A 26,455-nucleotide genomic window follows, 5' to 3' on the forward strand; every position below is an offset into this window, starting at 1 on the left:
CGACTTTGGCGCGACTTAGCGCGACTTTGGCGCGACCTCATCGCGAGGCGACTTTTTATTTGGCCAATCACAATATCATGTTTTGTGACCGTCACCTAATTTCCTTTTCCTGTTTTTTGTTTTACATATTTCCCCATGTGTGCAGTGTTGTCTGTGTCATAGCTCAACTGATAGGCATGTTTGCCTTGGCATATCATATTTCAGCTTGCCAGAAAGAAAAAAAGACAGCTGGAAAGACACTGCATTAGTTTTCTACTAAAAATCATAAGAAAAATGCTGTTTTTTTTGGGTTGTGGACATACTACAGAGCTGAAACTTGACAGGTACACTTTTTAGACCCCCCAGACACTAAATACAAAAAATGACATGCCTGCCTAAAAAAATGCCCGATAAATGCCTGCAAGAGAAAAAACCAGCCGCAGAGAAGCCGTATTACTGAAAATATAATAAAAATGCTGTTTTTTAGGGGTTCTGGACATGCTACAGAGCTGAAACTTGACAGGTACACTTTTTAGACCCCCCAGACACTAAATACAAAAAATGACATGCCTGCCTAAAAAAATGCCCGCTAAATGCCTGCAAGAGAAAAAGCCAGCCGCAGAGAAGCCGTATTCCTGAAAATATAAGAAAAATGCTGTTTTTTAGGGGTTATGGACATGCTACAGAGCTGAAACTTGACAGGTACACTTTTTACACCCCCCAAACACTAAATACAAAAAATGACATGCCTGCCTAAAAAAATGCCCGATAAATGCCTGCAAGAGAAAAAGCCAGCCGCAGAGAAGCCGTATTACTGAAAATATAAGAAAAATGCTGTTTTTTAGGGGTTCTGGACATGCTACAGAGCTGAAACTTGACAGGTACACTTTTTAGACCCCCCAGACACTAAATACAAAAAATGACATGCCTGCCTAACAAAATGCCCGCTAAATGCCTGCAAGAGGAAAAGCCAGCTGCAGAGAAGCCGTATTCCTGAAAATATAAGAAAAATGCTGTTTTTTAGGGGTTCTGGACATGCTACAGAGCTGAAACTTGACAGGTACACTTTTTAGATCCCCCAGACACTAAATACAAAAAATGACATGCCTGCCTAAAAAAATGCCCGCTAAATGCCTGCAAGAGAAAAAGCCAGCCGCAGAGAAGCCGTATTACTGAAAATATAATAAAAATGCTGTTTTTTAGGGGTTCTGGACATGCTACAGAGCTGAAACTTGACAGGTACACTTTTTAGACCCCCCAGACACTAAATACAAAAAATGACATGCCTGCCTAAAAAAATGCCCGCTAAATGCCTGCAAGAGAAAAAGCCAGCCGCAGAGAAGCCATATTCCTGAAAATATAAGAAAAATGCTGTTTTTTAGGGGTTCTGGACATGCTACAGAGCTGAAAATTGACAGGTACACTTTTTAGACCCCCCAGACACTAAATACAAAAAATGACATGCCTGCCTAAAAATATGCCCGATAAATGCCTGCAAGAGATAAAGCCAGCCGCAGAGAAGCCATATTCCTGAAAATATAAGATAAATGCTGTTTTTTAGGGGTTCTGGACATGCTACAGAGCTGAAACTTCACAGGTACACTTTTTAGACCCCCCAGATGCTAAATCCAAAGAAATTTTTTATTTTTATTTTTTTTTAATTTTTCCAATAATTGGCTCTCTATCAAAAAATTATAATTTTTAAGAACTTTTTTTTGCGTGATCCCTCTCCGGCATGCCACAGTCCAGGTGTTAGTCCCCTTGAAACAACTTTTCCATCACTATTGTGGCCAGAAAGAGTCCCTGTGTGTTTTAAAATTCGCCTGCCTATTGAAGTCTATGGCGGTTCGCCCGGTTCGCGAACATTTGCCGATGTTCGCGTTCGCCGTTCGCGAACGGCGAATTTTAGGTTCGCGACATCACTACTCCTGAACAGACTGAGGTGCAATCTGGTGGCGTCAGATGGGGCAAAACATAATGTCCCAGAGGTGTTCTATTAGATTTAGGTCAGGTGAGCATGGGGGCCATTCAATGGTATCAATTTCTTCATCCTCCAGGAACTGGCTGCATACTCTCGCCGTATGAGGCCGGACATTGTCATGCACCAGGAGTAACCCAGGATGTACTACACCAGCGTAGGGTCTGACAATGGGTCCAAAGATTTCATCCCAATATCTAATGGCAGTCAGAGTGCCATTGTCTAGCCTTTAGAGGTCTGTGCATCCCTCCATGGATATGCCTCCACAGACCATCACTGACCCACCACCGAACCGGTCATGTTAAACAATGTTACAGGCAGCATAATGTTCTCCACCACTTCTCCAGACCCTTTTAAGGTCTGTCACATGTGCTCAGGATGAACCTGCTCTCATCTGTGATAAGCACAGAGCATCAGTGGTGGACCTGCCAACTCTGGTGTTTAATGGCAAATGCCAATTGAGCTCCACGGTGCCGGGCAGTGAGCACAGGGCCCACTAGAGGACGTTGGGCCCTCAGGCCACCCTCATGAAGTCTGTTTCTGATTGTTTGGTCAGAGACATTCACACCAGTGGCCTGCTGGAGGTCATTTTGTAGGGTTCTGGCAGTGTTCATAATTTTCCTACTTGCACAAAGGAGCAGCTAAAATCAAAAATGTTGGCTGCGCCTATCCCTGTGCAATCCAATTATTGTTTTTAAACCAAAACCTTACTTTCAAACCGCAAAACTGCTATCATTATTCAGTGAAAAACTTTCTCATGTACAATAAAATAAATAAAATTTAGATATAATAACTGAAATCCAAAAGGGTAAAGGTGGAAAAACTGCAGGATATGGAAAGCACTTTTCAAGGGAAAAATATTTGAAAGAAGAAAAGCACTACTAATTAAATTATAGTAATCTGGGACTGTCACATTTGATTTATTTTATTTTATTTTATTGTACACAAAAAAGTTTGTCACTGAATATTGAGAGCAGTTTTGTGGTTTGAAAGTAAGGTTTTGGTTTAAAAACATTAATTGGTTTGCCACAGATAGGTGCAGCCAACATTTTTGATTTTATTTTGTTTGCAGTTGTGGGAACACAATTATTTGGTTGCAGCCATCAGACACAGGGTAGAAGTGAGGGACACATCAGGTTAGGGAGCGCGGGATAATACACACCTGTTTTATTACAAAGGAGCAGATATCGGTCCTGCTGATGGGTTAAGAACCTTCCTTGGCTCTGTCCAGCTATCCTATAGTAACTGCCTGTATCCTGGAATCTCCTTCATGCTCTTAAGACTGTGATGGGAGACACAGCAAACCTTCTTGCAATGGCACGTGTTGATGTGCCATCCTGGAGGAGTTGGACTGCCTGTGCAACCTCTATAGGGTCCAGGTATCGCCTCTTGCTACCAGTAGTAACACTGACCCTAGCCAAATGCAAAACTAGTGAAAAACAGTCAGAAAAGATAAGTAGGGTAAGTAAGTGGCCTCCACCTGTAAAACCATTCTGTTTTGGAGGTTGTCCCATTGTTGCCCATTTAGTGCTCCTGTTGTTAATTTGTTAACCACCAACTCTGATACTGACCAGATAAATATCCCAGGAGTTGAATTGACTTGGTGCTATACTATATATATATATATATATATATATATATATATATATATATATATATATATATATATAGATAGATATATATATATAGATAGATATATATATAGCTATATATAGATTTATATAGATAGATATATATATACACACAGTATATAGCATATACAGTGCCTTGCGAAAGTATTCGGCCCCCCTTAAACTTTGCAACCTTTTGCCACATTTCAGGCTTCAAACATAAAGATATAAAACTGTAATTTTTTGTGAAGAATCAACAACAAGTGGGACACAATCATGAAGTGGAACGCAATTTATTGGATATTTCAAACTTTGTTAACAAATAAAAAACTGAAAAATTGGGCGTGCAAAATTATTCAGCCCCTTTACTTTCAGGGCAGCAAACTCTCTCCAGAAGTTCAGTGAGGATCTCTGAATGATCCAATGTTGACCTAAATGATTAATGATAAATAGAATCCACCTGTGTGTAATCAAGTCTCTGTATAAATGCATCTGCACTGTGATAGTCTCAGAGGTCCGTTTAAAGCGCAGAGAGCATCATGAAGAACAAGGAACACACCAGGCAGGTCCAAGATACTGTTATGGAGAAGTTTAAAGCCAGATTTGGATACAAAAATATTTCCCAAGCTTTAAACATCCCAAGGAGCACTGTGCAAGCGATAATATTGAAATGGAAGGAGTATCAGACCACTGCAAATCTATGAAGGCCTGGCCGTCCCTCTAAACTTTCAGCTCACACAAGAAGAAGACTGATCAGAGATGCAGCCAAGAGGCCCATGATCACTATGGATGAACTGCAGAGATCTACAGCTGAGGTGGGAGACTCTGTCCATAGGACAACAATCAGTCGTATACTGCACAAATCTGGCCTTTATGGAAGAGTGGCAAGAAGAAAGCCATTTCTTAAAGATATCCATAAAAAGTGTTGTTTAAAGTTTGCCACAAGCCACCTGGGAGACAAACCAAACATGTGGAAGAAGGTGCTCTGGTCAGATGAAACCAAAATCAAACTTTTTGGCAACAATGCAAAACGTTATGTTTGGCGTAAAAGCAACACAGCTCATCACCCTGAACACAGCATCCCCACTGTCAAACATGGTGGTGGCAGCATCATGGTTTGGGCCTGCTTTTCTTCAGCAGGGACAGGGAAGATGGTTAAAATTGATGGGAAGATGGATGGAGCTAAATACAGGACCATTCTGGAAGAAAACCTGATGGAGTCTGCAAAAGACCTGAGACTGGGACGGAGATTTGTCTTCCAACAAGACAATGATCCAAAACATAAAGCAAAATCTACAATAGAATGGTTCACAAATAAACATATCCAGGTGTTAGAATGGCCAAGTCAAAGTCCAGACCTGAATCCAATCGAGAATCTGTGGAAAGAACTGAAAACTGCTGTTCACAAACGCTCTCCATCCAACCTCACTGAGCTCGAGCTGTTTTGCAAGGGGGAATGGGCAAAAATTTCAGTCTCTCAATGTGCAAAACTGATAGAGACATACCCCAAGCGACTTACAGCTGTAATCGCAGCAAAAGGTGGCGCTACAAAGTATTAACTTAGGGGGGCTGAATAATTTTGCACGCCCAATTTTTAAGTTTTTTTATTTGTTAAAAAAGTTTGAAATATCCAATAAATTTCGTTCCACTTCATGATTGTGTCCCACTTGTTGTTGATCCTTCACAAAAAATTACAGTTTTATATCTTTATGTTTGAAGCCTGAAATGTGGCAAAAGGTCGAAAAGTTTAAGGGGGCAGAATTCTTTCACAAGGCACTGTACAATTGGGACACGAGTAATGACCTTTCTGTCTTTCCTGCAAATCTGTTTCAGGTCTTGAAAATGGCAATTCTAGTCACACCAACAGCTATGTCAAGATGGTTCTGAAAATTGATATTTTGATAGGGTAGAGATTTTACTTGTGCATCTATAATGCCGATCTTGATAATGTGAAAGTAAGGCAATTTATACACATGAGATGGTGGATGGTAAACTCACACTGGGTAATTATTTTGCAAATGTGCATAATTATTTTAGCTTCATGTGCATGTTTATGAAGTAAGCATTAGAGATGTATAGAACTGTTCGCCGGCGAACAGTTCCCGGCGAACTTAGCATGTTCGCGTTCGCCGCTGCCAGCGAACATATGCGATGTTCGGTCCGCCCCCCATAAGACATCATTGAGGCAAACTTTGACCCTGAACTTTACAGTCAGCAGACACATTTCCAGCCAATCAGCATACCTCCCTCCCACACCCTCCCACCTCCTATAAATAAGCAAGGGCAGCATCCATCTTAGATCATTCTGAAGCAGTGTGTGTAGTGAGAGTAGGGAGAGAGCTGCTGCTGCTGCTGCTGCTGCTGCTGCTGTTAAGCTAGGGACAGTTAGTCAGTGTTCCTGGTCTTGCAGTGTTCTTGGTCCACTACTGCTGTAATATCAGCACCCCAAAAAGCCCTTCTAAGGGCTGGTATTTGTGTTTTTTTTTTTTATATATATATATATATATATATATATATATATATATATATACCTAGCGTCCCCAAAAGCCCTTTTAAGGGCTGGTAATTGAGTTGTTTCTTCTTATATATATATATATCTATATCTATCTAGTGTCCCCAAAAGCCCTTTTAAGGGCTGGTAATTGAGGAATTTTTTTATTTATATATATATATATATATATATATATATATATATATATATATAGTGTCCCCAAAAGCCCTTTTAAGGGCTGGTAAGGTAATAGAGTTTTTTCTTTATATATATATCTATATATATCTATTGTACACTGCAGTTGCCTGCCCGCTGTGTGTGAGAGGCCACAGACCTACCACAGACTGTACTGTGTGCACACCACACTCATTTCGGGTGGCACAGGCACAGTACCTTGCATTTTAAAAAATATTTTTTTTTTCCTCTGTCATAATTGCAGTGAGTGCTGTGTCAGGTCCACAGAGTGCACTGTACCCACTGCAGTGCACTGCCCACCACTGATATATATACGGTGGCACAGCATCTTGTTGCAATAAATTGAAAAAAAAAATATTTTTTATTATTGCAGTTGCCTGGGCTGCCAGTTACTGTCAGGTCCACAGAGTGTACTGTGCCCACTGCAGTGCCACTGTGTGCCCACCCACCACTGATATATAAGGTGGCACAGCAGCTTGCAAAGTAAAAAAAAAATATATATATTTTTTAATTGCAGTTGCCTGGGTGCCAGTGACTGCTGTCAGGTCCACAGAGAGTGTACTGTGCCACTGCCCACCCACCACTGATATATAAGGTGGCACAGCAGCTTGCAAAGTAAAATAAAATATATTTTTTTTAAATTGCAGTTGCCTGGGTGCCAGTGACTGCTGTCAGGTCCACAGAGAGTGTACTGTGCCACTGCCCACCCACCACTGATATATAAGGTGGCACAGCAGCTTGCAAAGTAAAATAAAATATATATTTTTTAAAATTGCAGTTGCCTGGGTGCCAGTGACTGCTGTCAGGTCCACAGAGAGTGTACTGTGCCACTGCCCACCCACCACTGATATATAAGGTGGCACAGCAGCTTGCAAAGTAAAATAAAATATATATTTTTTAAAATTGCAGTTGCCTGGGTGCCAGTGACTGCTGTCAGGTCCACAGAGAGTGTACTGTGCCACTGCCCACCCACCACTGATATATAAGGTGGCACAGCAGCTTGCAAAGTAAAATAAAATATATATTTTTTAAAATTGCAGTTGCCTGGGTGCCAGTGACTGCTGTCAGGTCCACAGAGAGTGTACTGTGCCACTGCCCACCCACCACTGATATATAAGGTGGCACAGCAGCTTGCAAAGTAAAATAAAATATATATTTTTTAAAATTGCAGTTGCCTGGGTGCCAGTGACTGCTGTCAGGTCCACAGAGAGTGTACTGTGCCACTGCCCACCCACCACTGATATATAAGGTGGCACAGCAGCTTGCAAAGTAAAATAAAATATATTTTTTTAAAATTGCAGTTGCCTGGGTGCCAGTGACTGCTGTCAGGTCCACAGAGAGTGTACTGTGCCACTGCCCACCCACCACTGATATATAAGGTGGCACAGCAGCTTGCCAAGTAAAAAAAATATATATATTTTTTAATTGCAGTTGCCTGAGTGCCAGTGACTGTCAGGTCCACAGAGTGTACTGTACCCACTGCCCAACACTCCTATAGGGTGGCACAGCACCTTGCACTCATAGTACACAACACATTAAAAAAGAAAATGACAGGCAGAGGCAGGCCACCCCGCAAGGGCCGTCGTGGTCGTGGTGCTGTGATTTCCTTAGGCCCTAGAATAATGCCCAGTGTTCAGAGGCCACCACAGACCCTGAACTCAAAAAATTCTGAGGCCATAGTTGACTGGCTTACACAAGACACCCAATCGTCTACAGCTTCCGCTCGGAACCCTAATGCACCATCCTCCTCCAGCTCAGCTTCGGGCACCTCTCAATTTACCACTCGCCAGCCCGCCGGCACCACCACCAACACTAGCACCACAGCCGCTTCACTTGATCCGTCAGAGGAGTTATTTTCACATCAGTTGGAAGAAATAAGTGATGCGCAACTATTAGTGCCAGAGGATGTAGATAATGGGGATATGTCTCAGTCAGGCAGCATTATACACATGGACGTACATTGTGATGATGATGATGTTGTACCTGCTGCTGCTGCCTTTGCTGAGTTGTCAAGTGAAGCGGCTGATGATGACGATGTGTCTGTGGATGTCACCTGGGTGCCTGCTCGAAGAGCAGAAGAAGAGGGGGAAAGTTCAGATGGGGAGACAGAGAGGAGGAGGAGACGAGTTGAAAGCAGGGGGAGGAGGTCATCGCAAGGAGCTAGTGGCGCAGTCAGACAGCATGTAGATTCGGCACCCGGGGTCAGCCAGACAGCACGCCAATCAACGCAAGCTGTTGCCACCACCAGAATGCCGTCCTTGCAAAGCTCAGCAGTGTGGCATTTTTTTTGTGTGTCTGCCTCTGATATCAGCGATGCCATTTGTAACCTGTGCCAAAAGAAACTGAGTCGTGGGAAGTCCAACACCCACCTAGGTACAACTGCTTTGCGAAGGCACATGATCTCACATCACAAACGCCTATGGGATCAACACATGAGTAAAAGCAGCACACAAACTGAAAGCCACCATCCTCCTCCTGGTCCAGCATCTTCAGCCACGTCAACCACTGCTGTCCTCCATGCCCCCTATCAACAACCCGCCCCTCCGCCTCTCACCTTCAGCAGTTCCTGCTCGTCACCTGCCCACAGTCAGGTGTCTGTCAAGGAAATGTTTGAGCGTAAAAAGCCAATCTCGCAGAGTCACCCCCTTGCCCGGCGTCTGACAGCTGGCTTGTCGGAACTCTTAGCCCGCCAGCTTTTACCATACAAGCTGGTGGAGTCTGAGGCCTTCAAAAAATTTGTCGCTATTGGGACACCGCAGTGGAAGGTACCCGGCCGAAATTATTTTTCACAAAAGGCAATCCCCAACCTGTACTCTATTGTGGAAAAGGAAATCATGTCACGTCTGGCACACAGTGTTGGGGCAAGGGTCCATCTGACCACTGATAGCTGGTCTGCAAAGCACGGTCAGGGCAGGTATATAACGTACACTGCGCATTGGGTAAACCTGCTGGCGGCTGCCAAGCATGGAATGCGTGGCTCTGCTGCAGAGGAGTTGGTGACACCGCCACGACTTGCAGGCAGGCCTGCTGCCACCTCCTCTACTCCTCCTACTCCATCCTCTTTGCTAACCTCCTCGGCTGAGTCCTCTTCTGCTGTTGCGTCTTGCTCCACACCAACTGCACCCCCCCAGCTCCCCAGGGGCTATTCCACATGCCGGATACGACAGTGTCACGCTGTCTTGGGGTTGACTTGCCTGAAAGCAGAGAGTCACACCGGACCAGCACTACTGTCCGCCCTGAATGCACAGGTGGATCAGTGGCTGACCCCGCACCAACTGGAGATCGGCAAAGTGGTGTGTGACAACGGGAGCAATTTGTTGGCGGCATTGAATTTGGGCAAGTTGACACATGTGCCGTGCATGGCACATGTGTTGAATCTGATTGTGCAACGTTTTGTGCAGAAGTACCCAGGCTTACAGGACGTCCTCAAGCAGGCCAGGAAGGTGTGTGGCCATTTCAGGCGTTCCTACACGGCCATGGCGCACTTTGCAGATATTCAGCGGCGAAACAACATGCCAGTGAGGCGCTTGATTTGCGACAGCCCGACACGTTGGAATTCAACACTGCTAATGTTCGACCGCCTGCTCCAACAAGAAAAAGCGGTCAACGAGTATTTGTATGACCGGGGTGCTAGGACAGCCTCTGCGGAGCTGGGTATTTTTTTGCCACGTTACTGGACGCTCATGCGCAATGCCTGTAGGCTCATGCGTCCTTTTGAGGAGGTGACAAACCTAGTGAGTCGCACTGAAGGCACCATCAGCGACATCATCCCATATGTTTTTTTCCTGGAGCGTGCCCTGCGAAGAGTGCTGGATCAGGCCGTAGATGAGCGTGAAGAGGAAGAGGAAGAGTTGTGGTCACCATCACCACCACCAGAAACAGCCTTACCATCGATTGCTGGACCTGCGGCAACACTGGAAGAGGAGTGTGAGGAAGAGGAGTCAGAGGAGGAATGTGGCTTTGAGGAGGAGGAACACCAACCACAGCAGGCATCCCAGGGTGCTCATTGTCACCTATCTGGTACCCGTGGTGTTGTACGTGGCTGGGGGGAAGAACACACCTTCAATGACATCAGTGAGGACGAGGAACTGGACATGAGTAGCTCGGCATCCAACCTTGTGCAAATGGGGTCTTTCATGCTGTCAGGCCTGTTGAGAGACCCTCGTATAAAAAGGCTGAAGGAGAACGACCTGTACTGGGTGGCCACGCTACTAGACCCCCGGTATAAGCAGAAAGTCTGTGATATGTTACCCAATTACCGGCAGTCGCAAAGGATGCAGCAGCTACAAAATAAGTTAAAAACTATGCTTTACACAGCGTATAAGGGTGATGTCACAGCACAACGGGAATCCAACAGGGGAAGAGGTGAAAGTAATCCTCCTCCTACCACCACAACCACGCCGGCAAGGACAGGACGCTTTACAGACGTCTTGTTGATGGAGGACATGCGGAGCTTTTTTAGTCCTATGCATCGCCACAGCCCTTCGGGGTCCACCCTCAGAGAACGACTCGACCGACAGGTAGCAGACTACCTTGCCTTAACTGCAGATATCGACACTCTGAGGAGCGATGAACCCCTTGACTACTGGGTGTGCAGGCTTGACCTGTGGCCTGAGCTATCCCAATTTGCCATTGAACTTCTGGCCTGCCCCGCTTCAAGTGTGCTGTCAGAAAGGACCTTCAGCGCAGCAGGAGGTATTGTCACTGAGAAGAGAAGTCGCCTAGGTCAAAAAAGTCTTGATTACCTCACGTTTATTAAGATGAATGAGGCATGGATCCCGAAGGGACCGACAGTGGGGGATGCATTTGACTAAAAAAGGCCTGGTGATGACTGAGATGCCTTGGCCTAAAAATGGTCCACACGCTGCTGTATATAATCATTCTCTGCATGCCGGATGACTTACGTGATGTCTCCGCCACCAACTACGGTTCAAGCCGCAATGTTTTAGTGCACTTTCTGCCTTAAAACCTCAATTTTTCAGGCCGCTGCTACAGCAGTGGCTGCAACAATACCTACTTTTTCATGCATGTGTACATGCCTAATTTTTCTGGCCTCTGGTGCTACACTGTGGCTGCAAAAAAACAAAAAACAAAAAAAAAGGCACATACATGTGTCAATTCCCCTTCGTGATCGTTACCTTGTCGTGGTGAAGGGGCTTGCATATCACAATGAAGCGATCACCTCTAGGATTGTGTTGGCACACCCCAGATGATAAGGTCGTTGCTTCATTGTGTACAGACCAAAAGCGATCCGCAGGATAATTTTTCATAAAAAAAAACATTCATTTTCTTTCATTCTTTCTGCGGAGCTGGGTATTTTTTGGCCGCGTTACTGAATGCTCATGAACAATGGCTGTAGGCTCATGCGTCCTTTTGCGGAGATGACAACCCTGGTGGTCAGTCGAACCCAAGGCAACATCATCGACCTCATCCCATATGCGTTTTTTCTGGAGCGTGCCCTGCGAAGAGTACTGGATCAGGCTGTAGATGAGCATGAAGAGGAAGAGTTGTGGTCCTCATCACCACCAGAAGCAGCCTTGTCGTTGTCAATTGCTGGACCTGTGGCAACGCAGAGAGAGGAGTCTGAAGAAGAGAAGTCAGAGGAGGAAGGTGGCTTTGAGGAGGTGGAATACCAGCCACAGCAGGCGTCCCAGGGGGCTTGTTCTCACCTTTCGGGGACCCTTGGTGTTGTATGTGGCTGGGTGGAGGAAGAGACCTTCAATGATGTCAGTGAGGACAAGGAACGGGACATGGCTAGCTTGGTATCCAACCTTGTGCAAATGGGGAGTTTGCGGTTGTGCAAATGGACTGACTGACTGTTAAACGGGGAGTTTGGTCTGTCAGAGTTTGGTCTGTCACTGTGAAGCGGGCGACGGGCGTAACCCTTACACTACTTGACCGATAAAACATCATACCTGATCGTATTCACACACTGGATGTTTTAGTGCTGGTTTACACTGCCGCTACCACTAAAGTAGCGTCGCTTCCAGTGCGACTTTGGCGCGACTTAGCGCGACTTTGGCGCGACCTCATCGCGAGGCGACTTTTTATTTGGCCAATCACAATATCATGTTTTGTGACCGTCACCTAATTTCCTTTTCCTGTTTTTTGTTTTACATATTTCCCCATGTGTGCAGTGTTGTCTGTGTCATAGCTCAACTGATAGGCATGTTTGCCTTGGCATATCATATTTCAGCTTGCCAGAAAGAAAAAAAGACAGCTGGAAAGACACTGCATTAGTTTTCTACTAAAAATCATAAGAAAAATGCTGTTTTTTTTGGGTTGTGGACATACTACAGAGCTGAAACTTGACAGGTACACTTTTTAGACCCCCCAGACACTAAATACAAAAAATGACATGCCTGCCTAAAAAAATGCCCGCTAAATGCCTGCAAGAAAAAAAGCCAGCCGCAGAGAAGCCATATTCCTGAAAATATAAGAAAAATGCTGTTTTTTAGGGGTTCTGGACATGCTACAGAGCTGAAACTTGACAGGTACACTTTTTAGACCCCCCAGACACTAAATACAAAAAATGACATGCCTGCCTAAAAAAATGCCCGCTAAATGCCTGCAAGAGAAAAAGCCAGCCGCAGAGAAGCCGTATTCCTGAAAATATAAGAAAAATGCTGTTTTTTAGGGGTTCTGGACATGCTACAGAGCTGAAACTTGACAGGTACACTTTTTAGACCCCCCAGACACTAAATACAAAAAATGACATGCCTGCCTAAACAAATGCCCGCTAAATGCCTGCAAGAGAAAAAGCCAGCCGCAGAGAAGCCGTATTCCTGAAAATATAAGAAAAATGCTGTTTTTTAGGGGTTCTGGACATGCTACAGAGCTGAAACTTGACAGGTACACTTTTTAAACCCCCCAGACACTAAATACAAAAAATGACATGCCTGCCTAAAAAAATGCCCGATAAATGCCTGCAAGAGTAAAAGCCAGCCGCAGAGAAGCCGTATTACTGAAAATATAATAAAAATGCTGTTTTTTAGGGGTTCTGGACATGCTACAGAGCGGAAACTTGACAGGTACACTTTTTAGACCCCCCAGACACTGAATACAAAAAATGACATGCCTGCCTAAAAAAATGCCCGATAAATGCCTGCAAGAGAAAAAGCCAGCCGCAGAGAAGCCGTATTACTGAAAATATAATAAAAATGCTGTTTTTTAGGGGTTCTGGACATGCTACAGAGCTGAAACTTGACAGGTACACTTTTTAGACCCCCCAGACACTAAATACAAAAAATGACATGCCTGCCTAAAAAAATGCCCGCTAAATGCCTGCAAGAGAAAAAGCCAGCCGCAGAGAAGCCGTATTCCTGAAAATATAAGAAAAATGCTGTTTTTTAGGGGTTCTGGACATGCTACAGAGCTGAAACTTGACAGGTACACTTTTTAGACCCCCCAGACACTAAATACAAAAAATGACATGCCTGCCTAAAAAAATGCCCGAAAAATGCCTGCAAGAGAAAAAGCCAGCCGCAGAGAAGCCGTATTACTGAAAATATAATAAAAATGCTGTTTTTTAGGGGTTCTGGACATGCTACAGAGCTGAAACTTGACAGGTACACTTTTTAGACCCCCCAGACACTGAATACAAAAAATGACATGCCTGCCTAAAAAAATGCCCGCTAAATGCCTGCAAGAAAAAAAGCCAGCCGCAGAGAAGCCATATTCCTGAAAATATAAGAAAAATTCTGTTTTTTAGGGGTTCTGGACATGCTACAGAGCTGAAACTTGACAGGTACACTTTTTAGACCCCCCAGACACTAAATACAAAAAATTACATGCCTGCCTAAAAAAATGCCCGCTAAATGCCTGCAAGAGAAAAAGCCAGCCGCAGAGAAGCCGTATTTAGGGTTGAGCGAACACCTAGATGTCCGTGTTCGACGGGTTCGGCCGAACTTTAAAAAAAAGTCCGGGTCCGTGTCCCGGACTTTTACCGAACTTTTCCCGGACACCGAACCCCATTGAAGTCAAAGGGGACCCGAACTTTAAGGCACTAAAATGGCTCTAAAACACCAAAGGAAAGGGCTAGAGTGCTGCAAATGGCAGCAAAACGTAATTAAGAGCATGGCAAGTGCTCTGCAAACAAATGTGGATAGGGAAATAACTTAAAACAACAAAAAAAAAACAGAAAAATAAAACAATGTTCTTCTTCATCTCTGAAGGACGAGGCCCATATGGAGTAGGAGGGAGGTTGAGGTGGTGGTGGATGTGGCGGTGACATAGGCGTGCGCACAGGGTGTGCTGGGTGTGCCTGGGCACACCCTAATCACCTAGGGCACATAGCATTGCCAGTGAGGAGATGGGAAAGATCTCCCTGGGACCTGCTCTGCTCTATTTCTCCTTGCCTACAGGTACATGGCCCCGATACATTACTCTCCCTGCTGGCAAACACATGCATGTGTATTTCAACTTTGGGGTGCACACCTTAATGCAATAGGCTGCGCACACCTATGGGCGGTGTAGGTGGAAGCGGCGGTGGAGGAGGACCAGGGCCGGATTAACAGCATCATGGGCTTGGTGCTGAGGATTTTGAAGGGCCTTAAGGGCCGTGCCTTGCCATGCACCCAGAGGAGGAAGGGTGCAGCCATGCATGCCTAATTCAACATGGGATGCTGTCTCTGAAGCCCATAAACACATCCATGCATCGCCAACTGTCCCTCCTTGTCCGGCCTTCACGCTGTGTGGGGAGGTTCTGAGGGTGCTGCCTGGGGAAGCGAGCATAGAAGCCAGACTTCTGTGTTTACAAGTGACAGAAGAGCGGTAACAGTGAATATGGCCAACCCGGGGCCTATATAAAAGGTAGGGGCCTGGAGCTGCAGCTCCAATAGCCCCTACATTAATCTGGCCCTGAGGAGGAGGACGAGGTAGCCAACACTGCTTCTTTTCAAAAATTTTAAATGAGGGTACACCCCAAAAGAGTGAGAAAGAGCAAAAATGGAACAATGGGTGGGTAAGGTCGGTATCCATTGCTATTCTGCATAAGGTACGGAAAAGTCCCGTGGGATCCATGCCTGGTTCATTTTAATGAACGTGAGCTTGTCCACATTGTCTCTGGACAGGCGGCTGCGCTTGTCTGTTATAACGCCCCCAGCCGTGCTAAATACCCGTTCAGATAATACACTGGCTGCAGGGCACGCCAGCACCTCCAAGGCGTAAAGGGCAAGCTCAGGCCATGTGCCCAATTTGGAGACCCAGAAGTTGAAGGGGGCAGACCCGTCATTCACTACATGTAGGCGTGTGCACACATACTGCTCCACCATGTTGGTAAAATGCTGCCTCCTGCTAAGACGTTCCATCTGAGCTGCTGGTGCTGCTGTTTGTTGTGGCGTGCTGACAAAGCTTTTCCACATTTCGGCCATGCTAACCCTGCCTTCTGAGGTGCTGGCGGTGCCCTGGTTGCGTTGGCGACCTCCTCCTCCTCTGCCTTGTGCTTCCACTGTGGCCCCGCTGTCAGATGGGAATGCCAGCAGCATGGCGTCTACCAGCGTGCGCTTGTACTCGCGCATCTTGCGATCGCGCTCCAGTGAGTGAATTAAGGACGGTACGTTGTCCTTGTAACGGGGATCCAGCAGCGTGGCCACCCAGTAATCAGCACAAGTTAGAATGTGGGCAACTCGGCGGTCGTTGTGGAGACACTGCAGCATGTAATCGCTCATGTGTGCCAGGCTGCCCAGAGGTGACGAAAGGCTGTCCTCTGTGGGAGGTGTATCGTCCGTGTCCTCTGTATCCCCCCAGCCACGCACCAGTGATGGCCATGAGCTGGCCTGGGTGCCACCCTGCTGTGAACATGGTTCCATCTCCTCCTCCAGCTCCTCCTCCTCCTCATCCTCCTCATCCTCCAGAACTGTGCCCCTGCTGGACAATTGCGTCCCTGGCGTTTGCGTGTGCAGGAACCCACCCTCGGAGCCCCTTGCGAATGACTGCCCTGAAAGCCTTGGAAATGTTACCTCTTCATCCTCCTCCTCCTCCTCATCCTGTGCCACATCCTCTTCCATCATCGCCCGAATTGTTTTTTCAAGGAGGCATAGAAGTGGGATAGTTAAGCTGAGAACGGCGTCATTGCCACTGGCCATGTTGGTGGAGTACTCAAAACAGCGCAACAAGGCACACAGGTCTCGCATGGAGGCCCAGTTATTGGTGGTGAAGTGGTGCTGTTCCGCAGAGCGACTCACGCGTGCGTGCTGCAGCTGAAACTCCACTATGGCCTGCTGCTGCTCGCACAGTCTTTCCAGCATGTGCAAGGTGGAGTTCCACCTTGTGGGCACGTCACATATGAGGCGGTGAGCGGGAAGGCCGAAGTTACGCTGCAGCGCTGCCAGGCGAGCAGCAGCAGGGTGAGAACGCCGAAAGTGCGCACAAACGGCCCGCACTTTCTGCAGCAGCTCTGACATATCGGGGTAGTTTTTAAGGAACCTCTGCACCACCAAATTCAGCACATGCGCCAGGCAAGGGATGTGCGTCAAACCGGCTAGGCCCAGAGCTGCTATGAGATTTCGCCCGTTATCACACACCACCAGGCCGGGCTTGAGGCTCGCTGGCAGCAACCACTCATTTGTCTGCTGTTCCATGGTCCTCCACAACTCCTGCGCGGTGTGTGGTTTGTCCCCCAAACAGGCAAGTTGTAAAACTGCCTGCTGTCGTTTACCCCTGGCCGTGCTGAAGTTGGTGGTGAAGGTGTTACGCTGTCCGGATGAGGAGGCGGTAGAGGATGAGGAAGCGGAGTAGGAGGAGTTACGAACAGGAGGCAAACTGAAGCGCCCTGCAATCCTCGGTGGTGGAAGGACATGCGCCAAATTGCTATCCGCCTCAGGCCCATCCGCCACTGCATTTACCCAGTGTGCCGTTAGGGAGATATAACGCCCCTGACCGTGCTTACTGGTCCACGTATCCGTAGTTAGGTGGACCTTGGCACAGATGGCGTTGCGCAGTGCACACCTGATATTTTCCCCCACTTGGTTGTGCAGGGAAGGGATGGCTTGCCTGGAAAAGTAGTGGCGGCTGGGCACGACGTACTGTGGGACAGCCACCGACATAAGGTTTTTAAAACTGTGCGTCTCCACCAGACGGAATGACAGCATTTCAAAGGCCAATAATTTTGAAATGCTGGCATTCAGGGCCAGGGATCGCGGGTGGGTAGGGGGGTACTTCCTCTTCCTCTCAAGTGTTTGGGAGATGGAAAGCTGAACGCTTCCACGGGACATTGTGGAGATGGTTGTTGGTGACCCAGGTGGTGGTGTTGCTGACAGATCGTCTGTTTGCGGGGTGGCAGGTGCCGGTATCACTACAGATGTGGCTGGAGCGGCCGAGACTGCAGCAGAAGAGGAAGCAGGATGAGCCAGAGACGTTTCTTGGTTTTGAAGGTGTGTACTCCACTGCAGCTCGTGCTTTGCACTTAGATGCCTGATCATGCAGGTTGTGCTCAGGTTGAGAAGGTTCATGCCTCGCTTCAAGCTCTGATTGCACAGGGTGCAAACCACTCGTGTCCTGTCATCAGCACATTTTCTAAAGAACTTCCACGCTAGAGAACTCCTTTGAGCTGACTTTGGTGCGCTCGTTCCCTTGCTGCGTTGGGCAGTAGCGGGCGTAGTGTCTAGGGCACGGCCGCTCCGCTTCTGCACCCTGCTCCCTCTTCTGCTGTGCTGGTGGCTCTGTGCGACCACCGCCTCTTCCTCCAAACTACTCAGGTCACCTGCATGACGTTCATTCCATGTGGGGTCGAGGACCTCATCGTCCTCCACATCATCTTCCACCCAGTCTTCACCCCTGCCCTCCTTGTCGGTCTCCACAATGCTGAACGCCGCAGCAGTTGGCACCTGCGTTTCGTCATCATCGGAGACGTGCTGCGATGATCCTTGCATGTACTCATCTTGAGAAATAAGTGGTTGGGCATCGCTGCACTCAATCTCTTCCACTTCTGGGGCAGGGCTAGGTGGATGGCCCTGGGAAACCCTGCTGACAGAGTCCTCAAAAAGAATAAGAGACTGCTGTATGGCTTGGGGCTCAGACTGCTGGCCTGATTTGCAAGGGGGTGAGGTGAAAGACGGTTGGACATTGGCTGCAGGTGCCAACTCTGACCTTTCTGCAGTAGACTGGGTGGGAGACAATGTGAAGGAACTGGAGGCACTGTCAGCAGCAAACCAATCTACTATCGCCTCAACTTGTTCTGGCCTCATCACTTCTAGGGGCGTTTGATGCCCTACCAAATACTGATGCAGGTTCTGTCGCCTACTCACACTTGAGGAAGGTGTTTCACTTGTGCGTGTAGCTGGCACAGATCGACCATGTCCTCTCCTTGCAACAGGAGCTCTACCAGCAGCACCACGACCCAGGCCACGGCCCTTATTTGACGGTCTCCTCATATTTCTGTAATTTAAGATCTTGCCCTAGAAAGGTTTTTATTGAATAGCGGAATAGAAAATATGATCCAAAAAAAGTGTATGTATATCACACGTACACAACCACACTAGGCCCCAATTACTATTGTTTGTACCCCTAAAAGGCTAGATGAGGAGTAGGGGGAGTATGGAACAGGCAGCACCCTCAAACCTTCAGAAGTATGAGATGAACCCCAACAACTTGGAAAGGTGGATCTCTCTCACACGTACCGACACAGACTATCCCCCAATTTAACTGATCCCCAAAGGTTTTTGATTAAATAGCGGAATAGAAAATATGATCCAAAAAAAGTGTATGTATATCACACGTACACAACCACACTAGGCCCCAATTACTATTGTTTGTACCCCTAAAAGGCTAGATGAGGAGTAGGGGGAGTATGGAACAGGCAGCACCCTCAAACCTTCAGAAGTATGAGATGAACCCCAACAACTTGGAAAGGTGGATCTCTCTCACACGTACCGACACAGACTATCCCGCAATTCAATTGATCCTCAAAGGTTTTTATTGAATAGCGGAATAGGAAATATGATCAAAAAAAGTGTATGTATCTCGCACGTACACAACCACACTAGGCCCCAATTACTATTGTTTGTACCCCTAAAAGGCTAGATGAGGAGTAGGGGGAGTATGGAACAGGCAGCACCCTCAAACCTTCAGAAGTATGAGATGAACCCCAACAACTTGGAAAGGTGGATCTCTCTCACACGTACCAACACAGACTATCCCCCAATTTAACTGATCCCCAAAGGTTTTTGATTAAATAGCGGAATAGAAAATATGATCCCAAAAAAGTGTATGTATATCACACGTACACAACCACACTAGGCCCCAATTACTATTGTTTGTACCCCTAAAAGGCTAGGAGTAGGGGGAGTATGGAACAGGCAGCACCCTCAAACCTTCAGAAGTATGAGATGAACCCCAACAACTTGGAAAGGTGGATCTCTCTCACACGTACCAACACAGACTATCCCCCAATTTAACTGATCCCCAGAGGTTTTTGATTAAATAGCGGAATAGAAAATATGATCCCAAAAAAGTGTATGTATATCACACGTACACAACCACACTAGGCCCCAATTACTATTGTTTGTACCCCTAAAAGGCTAGGAGTAGGGGGAGTATGGAACAGGCAGCACCCTCAAACCTTCAGAAGTATGAGATGAACCCCAACAACTTGGAAAGGTGGATCTCTCTCACACGTACCAACACAGACTATCCCCCAATTTAACTGATCCCCAAAGGTTTTTGATTAAATAGCGGAATAGAAAATATGATCCCAAAAAAGTGTATGTATATCACACGTACACAACCACACTAGGCCCCAATTACTATTGTTTGTACCCCTAAAAGGCTAGGAGTAGGGGGAGTATGGAACAGGCAGCACCCTCAAACCTTCAGAAGTATGAGATGAACCCCAACAACTTGGAAAGGTGGATCTCTCTCACACGTACCAACACAGACTATCCCCCAATTTAACTGATCCCCAAAGGTTTTTGATTAAATAGCGGAATAGAAAATATGATCCAAAAAAAGTGTATGTATATCACACGTACACAACCACACTAGGCCCCAATTACTATTGTTTGTACCCCTAAAAGGCTAGGAGTAGGGGGAGTATGGAACAGGCAGCACCCTCAAACCTTCAGAAGTATGAGATGAACCCCAACAACTTGGAAAGGTGGATCTCTCTCACACGTACCAACACAGACTATCCCCCAATTTAACTGATCCCCAAAGGTTTTTGATTAAATAGCGGAATAGAAAATATGATCCCAAAAAAGTGTATGTATATCACACGTACACAACCACACTAGGCCCCAATTACTATTGTTTGTACCCCTAAAAGGCTAGGAGTAGGGGGAGTATGGAACAGGCAGCACCCTCAAACCTTCAGAAGTATGAGATGAACCCCAACAACTTGGAAAGGTGGATCTCTCTCACACGTACCAACACAGACTATCCCCCAATTTAACTGATCCCCAAAGGTTTTTGATTAAATAGCGGAATAGAAAATATGATCCCAAAAAAGTGTATGTATATCACACGTACACAACCACACTAGGCCCCAATTACTATTGTTTGTACCCCTAAAAGGCTAGGAGTAGGGGGAGTATGGAACAGGCAGCACCCTCAAACCTTCAGAAGTATGAGATGAACCCCAACAACTTGGAAAGGTGGATCTCTCTCACACGTACCAACACAGACTATCCCCCAATTTAACTGATCCCCAAAGGTTTTTGATTAAATAGCGGAATAGAAAATATGATCCCAAAAAAGTGTATGTATATCACACGTACACAACCACACTAGGCCCCAATTACTATTGTTTGTACCCCTAAAAGGCTAGGAGTAGGGGGAGTATGGAACAGGCAGCACCCTCAAACCTTCAGAAGTATGAGATGAACCCCAACAACTTGGAAAGGTGGATCTCTCTCACACGTACCAACACAGACTATCCCCCAATTTAACTGATCCCCAAAGGTTTTTGATTAAATAGCGGAATAGAAAATATGATCCCAAAAAAGTGTATGTATATCACACGTACACAACCACACTAGGCCCCAATTACTATTGTTTGTACCCCTAAAAGGCTAGGAGTAGGGGGAGTATGGAACAGGCAGCACCCTCAAACCTTCAGAAGTATGAGATGAACCCCAACAACTTGGAAAGGTGGATCTCTCTCACACGTACCAACACAGACTATCCCCCAATTTAACTGATCCCCAAAGGTTTTTGATTAAATAGCGGAATAGAAAATATGATCCCAAAAAAGTGTATGTATATCACACGTACACAACCACACTAGGCCCCAATTACTATTGTTTGTACCCCTAAAAGGCTAGATGAGGAGTAGGGGGAGTATGGAACAGGCAGCACCCTCAAACCTTCAGAAGTATGAGATTGTGTTCACTGTACCCCACAAAGATTGAGTTCACTGCACCCCACAATGATTGTGTTCACTGCACCCCACAAAGATTGTGTTCACTGCACCTCACAAAGATTGTGTTCACTGTACCCCCCAAAGATTGTGTTCACTGCACCCCACAAAGATTCTGTTCACTGTACCCCACAAAGATTGTGTTCACTGCACCCCAAAAAGATTGTGTTCACTGCACCCCAAAAAGGATGTTGTTCACTGCACCCCAAAAAGGATGTTGTTCACTCCACCCCAAAAAGATTGTGTTCACTGCACCCCACAAAGATTGTGTTCACTGCACCCCAAAAAGATTGTGTTCACTGCACCCCAAAAATGATTTTGTTCACTGCACCCCAAAAAGGATTTTGTTCACTGCACCCCAAAAAGGATGTTGTTCACTCCACCCCAAAAAGATTGTGTTCACTGCACCCCAAAAAGATTGTGTTCACTGCACCCCACAAAGGATTTTGTTCACTGCACCCCAAAAAGATTGTGTTCACTGCACCCCAAAAAGGATGTTGTTCACTGCACCCCAAAAAGGATTTTGTTCACTGCACCCCAAAAAGATTGTGTTCACTGCACCCCACAAAGGATTTTGTTCACTGCACCCCACAAAGATTGTGTTCACTGCACACCAAAAAGGATTGTGTTCACTGCACCCCAAAAAGATTTTGTTCACTGCACCCCAAAAAGATTGTGTTCACTGCAGCCCAAAAAGATTGTGTTCACTGCAGCCCAAAAAGATTGTGTTCACTGCAGCCCAAAAAGATTGTGTTCACTGCAGCCCAAAAAGATTGTGTTCACTGCAGCCCAAAAAGATTGTGTTCACTGCAGCTCACACACAGAAAAATGGATGTGGATCACTGACACCTGCCTATCTCCAATCCCACACCACACAGCAATATCGATTGTAGTTTGTAGAACACAGTTTCCCTAAAATTCAGCAGACTCTGTCCCTAACAGGATTGAGAAGAGATCGTAGATCAGGATTGAGTGCAGACCCCACCCCCCACACAGCAATATTGATTGTAGTTTGTAGAAGACACTGACCCTATAATTCAGCAGACTCTATCCCTAAAATGCCTACAACTCGCCCTGCCTAAACACTCCGACCTGTCCCTCAATTCTATCCGGACACAAATGGTTTTTTCCTGCCTATCTTTCCCTAATCAGCAGCCAGCACGTTGATGTGTGCTCTGTCCCTGAATCTAAGCAGCATAATGACGCCGCTGCGGCTGCCTCGAACTTATAAAGACTTGGTCACATGCTTCAGACGGCCAATCACAGCTACTGAGACATTTGCAGGCATGGCTGGGATGGCTTAAGGCACACCAGTTAAACGATTGTTGATTGGCTGTTGAAAGCCCGCCATGAAAAGAGCGCCAAAGCATGCAAAACCCGGAAATAAAACGACCGAACACGGATTTTTACCCGAACATACAGTAAAGTGTCCGTGTCCGTGTTCGGGTACAAAAAATCCAATTATTCGGTACGAACACGAATAATACAGTCCGTGTTCGCTCAACACTAGCCGTATTCCTGAAAATATAAGAAAAATGCTGTTTTTTAGGGGTTCTGGACATGCTACAGAGCTGAAACTTGACAGGTACACTTTTTAGACCCCCCAGACACTAAATACAAAAAATGACATGCCTGCCTAAAAAAATGCCCGCTAAATGCCTGCAAGAGAAAAAGCCAGCCACAGAGAAGCCGTATTCCTGAAAATATAAGAAAAATGCTGTTTTTTAGGGGTTCTGGACATGCTACAGAGCTGAAACTTGACAGGTACACTTTTTAGACCCCCCAGACACTAAAAACAAAAAATGACATGCCTGCCTAAAAAAATGCCCGATAAATGCCTGCAAGAGAAAAAGCCAGCCGCAGAGAAGCCGTATTCCTGAAAATATAATAGAAATGCTGTTTTTTTAGGGGTTCTGGACATGCTACAGAGCTGAAACTTGACAGGTACACTTTTTAGACCCCCCAGACACTAAATACAAAAAATGACATGCCTGCCTAAAAAAATGCCCGATAAATGCCTGCAAGAGAAAAAGCCAGCCGCAGAGAAGCCGTATTACTGAAAATATAATAAAAATGCTGTTTTTTAGGGGTTCTGGACATGCTACAGAGCTGAAACTTGACAGGTACACTTTTTAGACCCCCCAGACACTAAATACAAAAAATGACATGCCTGCCTAAAAAAATGCCCGCTAAATGCCTGCAAGAGAAAAAGCCAGCCGCAGAGAAGCCGTATTCCTGAAAATATAAGAAAAATGCTGTTTTTTAGGGGTTCTGGACATGCTACAGAGCTGAAACTTGACAGGTACACTTTTTAGACCCCCCAGACACTAAATACAAAAAATGACATGCCTGCCTAAAAAAATGCCCGATAAATGCCTGCAAGAGAAAAAGCCAGCCGCAGAGAAGCCGTATTACTGAAAATATAATAAAAATGCTGTTTTTTAGGGGTTCTGGACATGCTACAGAGCTGAAACTTGACAGGTACACTTTTTAGACCCCCCAGACACTGAATACAAAAAATGACATGCCTGCCCAAAAAAATGCCCGCTAAATGCCTGCAAGAAAAAAAGCCAGCCGCAGAGAAGCCATATTCCTGAAAATATAAGAAAAATTCTGTTTTTTAGGGGTTCTGGACATGCTACAGAGCTGAAACTTGACAGGTACACTTTTTAGACCCCCCAGACACTAAATACAAAAAATTACATGCCTGCCTAAAAAAATGCCCGCTAAATGCCTGCAAGAGAAAAAGCCAGCCGCAGAGAAGCCATATTCCTGAAAATATAAGAAAAATGCTGTTTTTTAGGGGTTCTGAACATGCTACAGAGCTGAAACTTGACAGGTACACTTTTTAGACCCCCCAGACACTAAATACAAAAAATGACATGCCTGCCTAAAAAAATGCCCGATAAATGCCTGCAAGAGAAAAAGCCAGCCGCAGAGAAGCCATATTCCTGAAAATATAAGACAAATGCTGTTTTTTAGGGGTTCTGGACATGCTACAGAGCTGAAACTTCACAGGTACACTTTTTAGACCCCCCAGATGCTAAATCCAAAGAAATTTTTTATTTTTATTTTTTTTTAATTTTTCCAATAATTGGCTCTCTATCAAAAAATTATAATTTTTAAGAACTTTTTTTTGCGTGATCCCTCTCCGGCATGCCACAGTCCAGGTGTTAGTCCCCTTGAAACAACTTTTCCATCACTATTGTGGCCAGAAAGAGTCCCTATGTGTTTTAAAATTCGCCTGCCTATTGAAGTCTATGGCGGTTCGCCCGGTTCGCCGGTTCGCGAACATTTGCCGATGTTCGCGTTCGCCGTTCGCGAACGGCGAATTTTAGGTTCGCGACATCACTAGTAAGCATATACCCTTTTAGCATACCTCCCAAATTTTTGAAATGAGAAAGAAGGACATCTAATACCACAAAGTATGTGAGCAAAGGATACACCCCTGCAGCGGCCCCAGTTACAAGTATCATGATTTAATTTGTAAAAAAAGCGATTGGTTAAATCTACAAGTGCTTTTTTCACCACTATTTTTCCTCTATACTGTACTGTTTTTTTAAGATAACAAATGCAATTATTTAGAGGTAGAATGAACCTTTTAGTGTAGTATAACACTTTTGGCAGTTAAACATAGAATTATTTTAATACAGGTCTACATATCAGACCAAAAAGAGGGACAACTGAGGAATAAAAAGGGACAGATGTAATTAACCAGTTGCCGACCGCCCACCGCAGGGCAGCTAATGTGCGCAAAATCACACATAGCTAAGTGATCTCGTGCACGTGGTCTCCCGCTGTGGTTAGACACAGCGGAAGGCAGCCCGTGGGAGGAGCGGTGGCGATCGCCGCCGGCTTCCCGCAATCATCAGAGAAACTGACAGAAGACCCACCTGCTTATGTAAACAAAGCAGGCGAGTCTTTTGTCACACAGACAGAGAGAGATCAGGACTTTCAGCTAAGCTGAAACCCTGATCTCTCAGTGCCTGTCACAGAGCCCTTCCCCCCTACAATCAGTAAGCATTGTTAGGCATACATTAACCCCATTGATCACCCCCAGTATTATCCCTTCTCTGCCAGTGTCATTTATACAGTAACAGTGAATATTATTTAGGACTGATAACTGTATTAATGTCACTGGTCCTCAAAAAGTGTAAAAAATGTCAGTTAGGGGTCCGATCTGTCTGCTGCAATGTCTCAGTCCCGCTAAAAACAGCTGATCGCCGCCATTATTAATAAAAAAAAAAAGTCCAAAAATCTATCCCGTAGTTTGTAAACGCTATAACTTTTGCGCAAACCCATTAAAATACGCCTTTTGGTTTTTTTTTTTTTTACCAAAAATATGTAGCAGAATACAAATTGGCTTAAACTAATAAAAACATTTGATTTTTTACATTTTTTTATTAGGAATGTTTGATAGCAGAAAGTAAACAAATATTGTGTTTTTTTCAAAATTGTCACTCTTTTTTTGTTTATAGCGCAAAATCTAAAAACCACAGAGGTGATCAAATACCACCAAAAGAAAGCTCTATTTGTGGGAAGAAAAGGACATCAATTGTATTTCGGTACAGCATCACAATTGTTTGTTAAAGTAACGCAGTGCCGAATCGCAAAAAATGGCCGGGTCATTAAGGGGGTTTAGTTGAAGTGGTTAAAATAATTGAATTCAGGCAGCTACTTGGTAACATCTGTTAAAATAAAAATATCTGTTTGCTACATAGTAGAACACAAATATAACAGGCTATTGCGTTTCAGCGATAGCATCCTTCCTCATAGCACAATTGCAACATGCAAAACACACACATTTTTTTAGCACTACCTTCCCTCTCAAACAGGTCAGAGGTGCAATG

The sequence above is a fragment of the Pelophylax lessonae genome (assembly GCF_965119305.1).
Source record: "Pelophylax lessonae genome assembly, chromosome: 5".
Classification (NCBI taxonomy): Eukaryota; Metazoa; Chordata; class Amphibia; order Anura; family Ranidae; genus Pelophylax; species Pelophylax lessonae.